Genomic DNA, 11,685 nt, shown 5'->3' with positions numbered 1-11,685 from the left:
GCCGGTCGGGTACGAACATCCGCACAAAGCGGAGAACGCAAAGTGCCGAACGTACCCGAACCGAGCGTGCGCGCTCTCACTCTCTCTCTGTTGTGCGAGTAGAACGACCGCACAAAGCGGAGACGGCAAAATGCCGGTCTCGCCCGGTCGTTTCTCGCACGCTCTGCCACTGGCCGGTCGTTTCGGCCTAGTTCGGTCGTTGCGGCTTCGACGTCCGCCGACGTGAAACCTCAATGGCGGACCGCTCTCTTGGTTGGCCCACTGCGGGCTTGCTCCTCCTTTGATGACGACTGCGCAATTTGACCCGAACGCGATGGCGGCAGTGTACCGGCGCGTCATTGGGCGCGGTATTCTATTGCCGCTGGTTCCGCCTTTTCCAACGACGAAGTGAACTTCGGCCGATGGCGGATCTCGTTCGGGCCGAAACGGGCGTTGCATCTCCGGCACTCCACGCTATCGGTTCGCTCCTCTGCAGCCGTGCGCTGCAATGCGGTGCGGTCCTCCACACCGGATGCAGCTAACCGCACTGCTGCAGGTGGCCGCCCGATGGCCAGGTTCTCCGCATCGGATGCAGGAATTGCTGCGGTCGGGTCCGACGCAGTTTGCCGCCATATGTCCCCTCTCTAGGCGCCGGAAGCAACGGCGCTTTGCCGCCTCCAACCTGGGGGCCTCCTCCAGCCGACACGAGGAGTAGTCGATCAGAAGGCGGTTTTTCTTGAGCAGGGCTTCCGCTTCCACACGCGGTAGCCGCACGCGGGCCCGCTTTGTTGCATCTGCCCGCTCCCAGATGCGTAGCAAGGCCACCGCTGACTCCTTGGCGAGTGCCGCCCTCAGCGCCTCCCTGATCGTATCCTCCTCCGTGAGGTTGTCCACGTTCTTCAGCACAACCTCTGCCATCTCCGTCAGGACCCTGGCGGATCCCAGCTCTCCAAGCGTGTACTGGATGCGGCTACACAGCGCCGCGGAGTCCATATCCCGTGCCAGCTCTATCCGAAGGTTCCCCTTCGGTGTCCGCTTGCCTATGCGGATGCAATGCTGGACATCCTCCAGGGCCGGGCTCGTCCGGATGGGTCTGTACATTTCCGCGAAGGAGACCCCCGGTGCCGGAACCACCAAGATTGCATCTGGTCTTCGGCGTCTGGCCCGTCGGTTTGCCTGTGCCGGACGTTGGCTTGGTGCTGCAGGATGCGGCTGTTGCCGCTACTGGGTTGCGGCTGAAGGCTGAGCCTTTTGCCGCTTCCCTGCCACCTGCCATCCGGATACCAGGGCGTCCCGGCACGACTGATCCTGCTGCCGACTGGTTTCCGGTGCCGGAAGGTCCCGCGGCTGCAGAGTTTGGGGTCGCTGCCCATATCCGTCTCTTGTCTGTGCCTGCCGTTGCTCTCCCGCAATTTCCCGCCGCAGCTGTTCCTGCATCTCCAGCAGGCGATGCTGGGCAGGACCCAGCGACTGGCGTGCTTCGGCTCTCTCGCGTTGTTTAGTGCGCCTAATCGTCCTTTTGCTGGGCCCGGATTTGGACTTGGTAGTCGCTTGGTTTCCCAAGCGCACGCCAGTCACTGAGTCCTCCAGCTGCTCAATCGTTCTAACGCCCGTGCGATAGATTTCCAGCTCATGGCGGAGTCTTGCGTTCTCCGCCTGGCTCTTCTCCCACATCGCGGTAACCTGTTCCAGCTTCTGCATGAGCTTCTCGAAGCGACTCGTTAAATCATTTGCAGGCGGTGATGGTTGCGCTTCTCGTTCCACGGAAAAGGGTTCTTCGGTTTCCTCTACCGACGGCGATGCGGCTGGCGCCAGCATCTCGGGGGATACCGATCTCCGTGGTGACGGTGTGGGGGCGGGGGTGGGGGCGGTCCTCTCTCGCGCTTCCGCATCCGACTCTCCTGGTGTCCCTGGCGTTCCCCTCGGGGCTGGCGTGGGTGCTCCCGATGCGCTGCATAGCGACGACAGCGTTCCCGGCGACAGGAGCGTCACCACTACTCGCGGCGACATCTTCATTTTCTTCGGTTCGACGGTTACGGTGGCCTCTGCATCCACCGACCAATCAGACCCGCTCTCCTCCTCTTGCATGGCTACCGCTGTCCGGTTCGTTGCTCTGCCCAGCAGTCACTAGACTTCTGCGCCTAGCCGGTATGCGGTCCGCATTCGCCTTTATGGCAAAAGCTCAGTGCGGAGCTTTTATGGTGCGTGTCCACGATAGGACTTGTGCTAGTGCCCCATAGGTGGCGCTGGTGGCACTAAAGAGAAGAGCTCTCCCAGGACATCAACCGGAATGTCCGATGAGCTCTCCACTGTGCACTTGTCAGCCTATGTGAACGCAACACACCTCGCACGCACTAACCGACACTGACACACACTGCCCTACTAAGTGCGTGTGCCCTTAGCACGTGTTTTTGCCACGTCGTTTTTCACCCTTTTTGGTGCTGTTTTTTCACTGAATGTTTTGTTTTTTTGCTTTTTTTTTTTTTTGTTTTTTTCTTTTATGTGGTGATTTTCACAGCACTCTTTTACTCCGGAAAAGTTTTCTCCTCCCAACTGCGGCTGCGGGCTCCCTTTCAACCGCCCCGAAAGGGAGCGCTTCGCACGCACGCACTCACCTCACCACACACGCACTTTTTTGGTCACACGCGCCGAAGCGCGACGCAATGTTTGTGTGCCGTTTTTTACTATATTTTCACGGATTTTCACCGGATCTTCACTCAGGTGGCGTACAAACTGAACAAATACACACTTTGCACGCACGTTTCACTGGTTGCAAGATAGTTTTCCTTCGAATAATCTTTTTTCACCAGAAGCTCACGAAAGGCGTCCGCTCGCTTCGGTTGACAGTTCGCCTCGCAAGCTCCACTTCTCTTTTTTTTTTGCATTTTGTTTATTCATTACAATGTATAAATGTTTCGCCGCGTTACACATATATAAGTAATAAATGGTACATAAACACGCATGAACAATTAAACAACGAATAAACATCTCCATTGCCGGCTGCCTTCCCGACGGAGGCGTAGCCACCGGCTGCAATGGCGTCCCTAACTACATCGAGTAAGGGCACGCGCCCCGCCTGACTATACGTTAACACGACATTAAAAATGAAGGACTAACAGTAAAACACCTAACACTAACGAAGCGGGCGTGCCCGCGGTTCGCCGAGTCTCCATTTTCGCCTATTTCTTACGTGTAGTATGTACGCACACACACATGCACACACATAGTCACGTAAACACTTTGACGCTTACGGTGGGACAGAACAAACATCCGCACAAAACGTAAACGAAAAAGACGGACCTAACACTCACAGAGTACGCGCACGCTCTCTCTCCCACTGCCGGTCGGGTACGAACGCCCGCACAAAGCGGAGGACGCAAATGCCGAGCGTACCCGAACCGAGCGCACGTGCGCTCTCTCTCGCCCGACTGTGCGAAAACGAACGACCGCACAAAGCGGAGACGGCAAAATGCCGGTCTCGCCCGGTCGTTTTTTCGCACGCTCGCTTACTGGCCGATCGTTTCGGCCTTAACCGCTCCCACTCAGCGCGTTGAAGTGTTTGTGCTCTACTTCGGCGAGTTCGGCCCGAACGCAATGGCGGCAATGTACCGGCGCTTAATTGGGCGCGGTATTCCCGCTGCCGTTGGTTCCGCCTTAGCCGACGGCGAAGTAACACTTCGGCCGATGGCGGAACTCGTTCGGGCCGAATTGGGCGTTGCCTCTCCTGCTGCTGATTGGACGGGTGCTGTTGTGTGTCCATGTTCATTTCCCCGATGGCGGATGTCTGCCGTTGTCGATGTCTTCGCTGTTGGCCAGCGTTTCTGGCTTCACGGTGGACCTGTTGCCGAACGCGTTCCGCCTGCTCATTGGCGGAAACAATCCCGCCAGCGATGGCCGCGTTTTCGGCAACCTGCTGCTCCAGCCACCTTTGCTGTAGGAAGCTGCAGATCCGCCGTGCTGCCGTGGCCGTTCGCTGCCAAGCCTCTGGGCTCGACAGCAGAAAATGCTCCAGCTCATCCGGGGAAATTACGACGCCGTCCGAGTCCGTCAAGTACTGCACTCGCGTGTCGGCGAACCTTGGGCAGTGGAACACCACGTGCTCTGCCGACTCTACGGTGTTGTCGGCGCAGAAGGGGCAGGTCGGGACAGAGGTGAAGCCCATTGCGTGTAGGTACTCCCGGAAGAAGCCATGTCCGGAGAGTACCTGGCTAAGGAAAAAATCAACCTCGCCGTGCTTCCTACCTACCCAGCCGGCAATATCCGGCAGCACGCGGTGAGCCCATCGTAGGAACCTGCTCGCGGTCGGATGAGCGGTATCCTGGTCCCACGATGTCTGCCACTGCCTGATGGTTGCCGAGTGCTCCAGCCGCTTGATCACCTCCTTGAGCACCCGCCTCTGCAACGCCCGTTGATGCCTACTGTAGCACCGCGCGACTTCGTCCACCTGCAGGTGTAGCGGGACCAATCCTGCCAGCACTACCGCCGTGTCGTAGCCGACAGTGCGGAATGTCCTGGCGACACCTTTCGCCAAAGGTCGCTGCAGCTGCTCCAGTTTCCGCCTGCACCACTGGAGCTTCACCGCCTCCGCCCAGATGGGTGCCGCGTATCGCACAACCGAGTCCGCCACTGCTGCCAGCAGCCGATGTTTAGCCATCCTCGGTCCGGCGTGGTTGGACATCACGCCGGTGGCCAGCTTCACCACACGGAGTGCCTTTGCGGTGGCCTTCTCGACGTGTGGCTTCCACGAGAGGTGGTCGTGAAGCATGACCCCGAGGTAGCGTATCGCCGGCTTCGAGCGGACCTCGACACCGTTGATCACCACGGGCACCGCTGGGTGGCCCCGGTGCAGACTGGAGATGAGGACGATCTCCGTCTTTTCCGGGGCCAGCTGCAACCGATGTTGCTCCATCCAGGCGGCAATCGCTGCCACAGCATCCTCCGCTACACCTGCCGCCTCCTCCGGTGTACACCCCTTGGCGAGTACTGCCAGGTCGTCCGCGAAGCCGATGACGGATGCACCTTCCGGCAGCTGCACTCCGAACACGCCGTCGTACAGGATATTCCACAGGGTGGGGCCCAGAATGGACCCCTGCGGAACACCTGCCGTTTCTCGGCGTGTTACCGGACCGGAGCTGGTATCATACGTCAGCTCACGGTCCGAGAAGTACTCCTGCAGGATGCTGCGCAGTCCTGAGGGCACTCCTTTGTTCTGCAGCGCCAGTGCTATGGCCTGCCAGTCTGCGGAATTGAACGCGTTACGGACGTCCAAGGCAACAACAAGCAAGCAGCGCTTGTCGCGCCTGTTCGTTCGCCCGAAACTCATCGCAGATCTGGCGGCCTCCATCACTAGCCCAACCGCCTGAAGTGTCGACCGACCACGCCGAAAGCCGAACTGGTATTCGGAGAGGAGCGGCTCCGTCGGCATCTCAATGTGGTCGTTCAGGCGGTTAAGCAGTACTCGCTATTACACCTTACCGGGCGTGTCCAGCAATATCACCGGTCTCACCGATGACGGCTCGCCCGGTGGTTTTCCCGGCTTGGGAAGCAGCACCAGCTTCGCCTTCCTCCATTGCCGCGGGAAGCGGCTAGCATTCATCTGCTACTGGAGGAGCCTCGCGAACGTCGTCGGATGCGCCCGGATGGCCGCCGAAAGGGCAGCGTTCGGCAGTCCATCCAGACCGGGCGCCTTCCGTGGGTTCAGGCCAGCCGCAATGTCGAGCAACTCCTGCTCCGTCACTGGCCTGATGTTGACGCCGTCCGGTTCGATGGGAGGCCAGGCAGCAGGGGGGTGGTTCGGGCACAGCACGTCCACAATGCACTGCAGAACGGCCGGATCGCGTTCTGTGCGACGCGGCTCCCTCCGAGCCGTCGTAGGAGCTCCCCCTGCCACCTACCCGTCTCGTCATCCTCCAGGTGTTGCAGGAACTCGCTGTACCGGTCTCGCTTACTGGCCCGGATCTCAGCTGTCAGCAGCTGGCGGGCCTCCTGGTGCCGTGCAGAAGCTGTTCTGCGGGCTGCCGTGTCGCTGGTCGGTACCCTGCTGTACCGTTCCCAAGCCAGGCGGCAGTTCTCCCTTAGCCGGCCAATCTCTGGTGTCCACCAGTACGTCGGTCTGCCTGTGTGGCCGACTGACGGGGAAACCTCCGCCATGATCTCGCTGCACTCCCGGCTCAGGGTTTGAGTCAGGCCCTCAGGGTCCGTGGCCTCCTCCACGAAGTTGGCTGCCCGCAAGGCGATGTCGAACAGCTCCCGGCTGAACTCCTTTGCCCGCCAGCGTCTGCCCGCTGCTCTCACTGCTGGTGCTGCTTCTGCTCCCGTCGTACGCCGGCTCGTTACCGCCGGCCTTTCCCCTACCTCGAAGCGGATGTACCGGTGATCGCTGAAGGTGTATATTCCAAGCATCCTCCATTGCCTGTCGGGGTCCCCGACGAGGTCCTGCCTGCTGATGGTTGTGCTGGCGAAGGCGACGTCCACAATGCTCGGGCGAGCGACGCCGTTCCCGAGGAAGGTGGCTTCCCTCCCCAGGTTCAGGACATCGAGCCCGAGACCCTCCGCCAGCTGTTGCAGTTCCTCGCCCTTCGTGTTCGACCTGCTGCTGCCCCAGGCGCTATGCCAGGCGTTGAAGTCGCCGGCAAGCAACACTCGGGGGCGCCCTGAGGCGAGCACCTCAATGCGTTGCAGCATTTCAACAAACTGGAGGACCCCGATGCTTGGTGACGCGTAGCACGCTATGATAGTGACGCCTGCCACATCCGCCGCCACGATGCCGGGAAAGCTCGATCTCCAGATCCGCTGAACCGGGTGGGAGTAGCCGCTCGCGACAATGGCCACCAGCCTGTCGCGGTCCACCACCCAGTTTGCGTTCCCGTCCGGAACCGAGTACAGCTCGCACATCACCGTTACGTCCACCCGCTCCGTCCGCATTGTGTGGAGAGCCAGGTCCTGCGCACTCCGACTACTGTTGGTGTTGACCTGCAGGACCTGGAGGTGGCTCCCCACAGGCATGCTTAACCGCACTGCTGCAGCTGGCCGCCCGATGGCCAGGAGCTCCGCATCGGATGCAGCAGTTGCTGCGATCGGGCCCGACGCAGTCCGCTGCCATGTGCCCCCTCTCCAGGCACCGGAAGCAACGGCGCTTTGCCGCCTCCAACCTGGGGGCCTCCTCCAGCCGACACGAGGAGTAGTCGATCAGAAGGCGGTCTTTCTTGAGCAGGGCTTCCGCTTCCACACGCGGTAGCCGCACACGGGCCCGCTTTGTTGCATCTGCCCGCTCCCAGATGCGTAGCAAGGCCACCGCTGACTCCTTGGCGAGTGCCGCCCTCAGCGCCTCCCTGATCGTATCCTCCTCCGTGAGGTTGTCCACGTTCTTCAGCACAACCTCTGCCATCTCCGTCAGGACCCTGGCGGATCCCAGCTCTCCCAGCGTGGACTGAATGCGGCTGCACAGCGCCGCCGAGTCCATATCCCGTGCCAGCTCCATCCGAAGGTTCCCCTTCGGTGTCCGCTTGCCTATGCGGATGCAATGCTGGACATCCTCCAGGGCCGGGCTCGTCCGGATGGGTCGGTACATCTCTGCGAAGGAGACCCCCGGTGCTGGAACCACCAGAATGGCGTCTGGTCGTCGCCTTTTGGCCCAGCTGAAGGTTGGGCCTTTTGCCGCTTCCCCACAACCTGCCAACCACCTACCAGGGCATCACGGTAGGATTGCTGCTGCTGCCGCCTGGTTTCCGGTGCCGGAAAGTCGTACGGCTGCTGCAGGGGCTGGGACCGCTGCCCGTGCCCGCTCCTCGCCCTCATCTGCTTCTCTTCCTCTTCGATCTCACGGCGCAGCTGCTCCTGCAGTTCCAGCATGCGATGCTGGGCAGAACCCTGCGACTGGCGTGCCTCGGCTCTCTCCCTCTGCTTAGAGCGCCTGAGTGTGCTTTGGCTGGGCTTTGACCTGGAAGAGGTTTGGTTTCCCAAGCGCACGCCAGTCGCTGAATCCTCCAGCTGCACTACGGTTCGCACACCCGTTCGATATATATCGAGCTCCGCGCGGAACCTCGAATTTTCCTCCTGGCTCATTCGGTATAGAGTGGTTAGCTCCTCGAGCTTCTCCAAAACCCGCTCGTACATCCGCGCCTGTCTGTCCGACGCTTCTGCCGACGGCAAACTGGTCGGCTCCGATGCGGCTGGTGCCAGCATCTCAGGAGACATGGATCTCCCTGGCGACGGCGTCGGGGCGGGGGCGGGGGCGGTACGCTTCCGCGCTCCCTCGTCCGGCTCTTCCGGCTCTTCCAACGGTTTTCTCGGGGCTGGCTTGGGTGCCCCCTGAGAGCTCCGTAGTGACGACATCGTCCCTGGCGACAACTCCAGGGGTGTCATCACAACGCGCGGAGAAAGTCTCCTTTTCTTCGGCTTGATGATCTCGGGGACCACCTCCACCGAATCATCACTCTCTACTCCCGACATTATGCTGCTGCCCGGTTCGTCGCCTTGTCCAGCGTTGTACTCACTGGATACGTGCGCCTGGCCGGTATGCAGCCCGCATTGGATTATAGCACGCTTGTTTTCTCAGTGCGGAGCTTTGGGTTCGTTTCTCCGGAGAAACTTCCGCTAGTGCCCCATAGAGGGCGCTGGTGGCACTAGGGGGGGAATTCTCCCAAGACAACAACCGGGATGACCGATGGTGTGCCCACTGTCCAGACGTCAAACCAAGGCACGTCACCCTACGCACGCACTCACTGACACAGCCAAGCCCCTTACGTGCTAAGTTCACGTGCCCTTAGCACGTGGTATTTGCTTGCTGGTCAATCGCACTTTTCCGCACTGTTTTTTACACTGAATGTTTCTTCCCTCGTTGGGGGTAATGTTTGTATCACTGTTTTGCTCCTGTCCGTAATAAAATACACTGCACAGCGGCTGCGGGCTCCCCTTCAACCGCACCGAAAGGGAGCGCTACGCAAGCACGCACTTACAGAACCACACACGCACCCTTCGTGGCCACACGCACCGGTGCACGACGCAATGTTTGTGTGCTAATAAACGACGTTTTTCCACTTTTTCACCAAAACTTCACGGTGTTTGCGCAAAATATGTGTTCGTACACGTTTCTAACAATTTTGCTGCACCACTTAGTAAGTTTTTATCCGAAAAAACACTATATCACAAGGAGCTCACGGAAGGCGTCCGCTTGCTTCCTTTGACAGCTCGCCTCTGCAAGCTCCACTTCTTTTTTTTTTTTAATTGCATTTGTTAATTCATATAGCATATAAATGTTTTGCCGCGTTGCTTATTTATAACAATAAATGGTACGGAAACACGCATGAACAATTATACAAGAATAAACATCACCATTGCCGGCGGCCTTCCCGACGGAGGCGTAGCCACCGGCTGCAATGGCGTCCCTAGCTACATTTAGTTAGGGCACGCGCCCCGCCTGTCTATACGTAAACACAACATTAAAAATGAAGGACTTACATTTAATCACCTAACATTAACGAAGCGGGCGTGCCCGCGGCTCGTCGAGTCTTCATTTTTCCCTATTACTAACGTTGAGTATGTACGCACACACACATGCACACACATAATCACGTTAACACTTTGACGCTTACGGTGGGACAGAACAAACATCCGCACAAAACGTAAACGAACAAGACGGACCTAACTCTCACAGTGCACGCGCACGCTCTCTCTCCCACTGCCGGTCGGGTACGAACATCCGCACAAAGCGGAGGGCGAAAAATGCCGAACGTACCCGAACCGAGCGCACGCGTGATCTTTCTCGCCCGACTGTGCGAGAACGAACGACCGCACAAAACGGAGACGGCAAAATGCCGGTCTCGCCCGGTCGTTTTCTCGCACGCTCGCTGACTGGTCGATCGTTTCGGCCGTAACCACTCCCACTCAACGCGTAGACGTATTTGTGGTCGCGATGGCGGCTTCTACGTCGGCCGACATTAAGCCGCGATGGCGATCCTGTCGCTCATGGCGACGATGGCGTTGTCGCGCGCGCCTGTTGGCCCGTCGTCGGGCTAGCTCCTCCTCCGTCGGCGGTGCTCTGCTTCGGCGAGTTCGGCCCGAACGCAATGGCGGCAATGTACCAGCGCGTAATTGGGCGCGGTATTCCCGCTGCCGTTGGTTCAAACTTAGCCGACGACGAAGTAACACTTCGGCCGATGGCGGAACTCGTTCGGGCCGAATTGGGCGTTGCCTCTCCTGCTGCTGATTGGACGGGTGCTGTTGTTCGTCCATGTCCATTTCCCCGATGGCGGATGTCTGCCGTTGCCGGCGTCTTCGCCGTTGGCCAGCGTTTCTGGCTTCACGGTGGACCTGTTTCCGAACGCGTTCCGCCAGCTCATTGGCGGAAACAATCCCGCCAGCGATGGCCGCGTTTTCGGCAACCTGCTGCTCCAGCCACCTTTGCTGCAGGAAGCTGCAGATCCGCCGTGCTGCCGTGGCCGTTCGCTGCCAAGCCTCCGGGCTCGACAGCAGAAAATGCTCCAGCTCATCCGGGGAAATTACAAGGCCGTCCGCGTCCGTCAAGTACTGCACTCGCGTGTCGGCGAACCTTGGGCAGTGGAACACCACGTGCTCTGCCGACTCTACGGTGTTGTCGGCGCAGAAGGGGCAGGTCGGGACAGAGGTGAAGCCCATTGCGTGTAGGTACTCCCGGAAGAAGCCATGTCCGGAGAGTACCTGGCTAAGGAAAAAATCAACCTCGCCGTGCTTCCTACCTACCCAGCCGGCAATATCCGGCAGCACGCGGTGAGCCCATCGTAGGAACCTGCTCGGGGTCGTATGAGCGGTATCCTGGTCCCACGATGTCTGCCACTGCCTGATGGTTGCCGAGTGCTCCAGCCGCTTGATCACCTCCTTGAGCACCCGCCTCTGCAACGCCCGTTGATGCCTACTGTAGCACCGCGCGACTTCGTCCACCTGCAGGTGTAGCGGGACCAATCCTGCCAGCACTACCGCCGTGTCGTAGCCGACAGTGCGGAATGTCCTGGCGACACCTTTCGCCAAAGGTCGCTGCAGCTGCTCCAGTTTCCGCCTGCACCACTGGAGCTTCACCGCCTCCGCCCAGATGGGTGCCGCGTATCGCACAACCGAGTCCGCCACTGCTGCCAGCAGCCGATGTTTAGCCATCCTCGGTCCGGCGTGGTTGGACATCACGCCGGTGGCCAGCTTCACCACACGGAGTGCCTTTGCGGTGGCCTTCTCGACGTGTGGCTTCCACGAGAGGTGGTCGTGAAGCATGACCCCGAGGTAGCGTATCGCCGGCTTCGAGCGGACCTCGACACCGTTGATCACCACGGGCACCGCTGGGTGGCCCCGGTGCAGACTGGAGATGAGGACGATCTCCGTCTTTTCCGGGGCCAGCTGCAACCGATGTTGCTCCATCCAGGCGGCAATCGCTGCCACAGCATCCTCCGCTACACCTGCCGCCTCCTCCGGTGTACACCCCTTGGCGAGTACTGCCAGGTCGTCCGCGAAGCCGATGACGGATGCACCTTCCGGCAGCTGCACTCCGAACACGCCGTCGTACAGGATATTCCACAGGGTGGGGCCCAGAATGGACCCCTGCGGAACACCTGCCGTTTCTCGGCGTGTTACCGGACCGGAGCTGGTATCATACGTCAGCTCACGGTCCGAGAAGTACTCCTGCAGGATGCTGCGCAGTCCTGAGGGCACTCCTTTGTTCTGCAGCGCCAGTGCTATGGCCTG

The sequence above is a fragment of the Anopheles stephensi genome, unplaced genomic scaffold (genome assembly GCF_013141755.1).
Source record: "Anopheles stephensi strain Indian unplaced genomic scaffold, UCI_ANSTEP_V1.0 ucontig372, whole genome shotgun sequence".
In the NCBI taxonomy this organism is placed as follows: domain Eukaryota; kingdom Metazoa; phylum Arthropoda; class Insecta; order Diptera; family Culicidae; genus Anopheles; species Anopheles stephensi.
The sequence above is the reverse complement of the archived record's forward strand: the minus strand, read 5'-3'. Positions refer to the sequence as shown.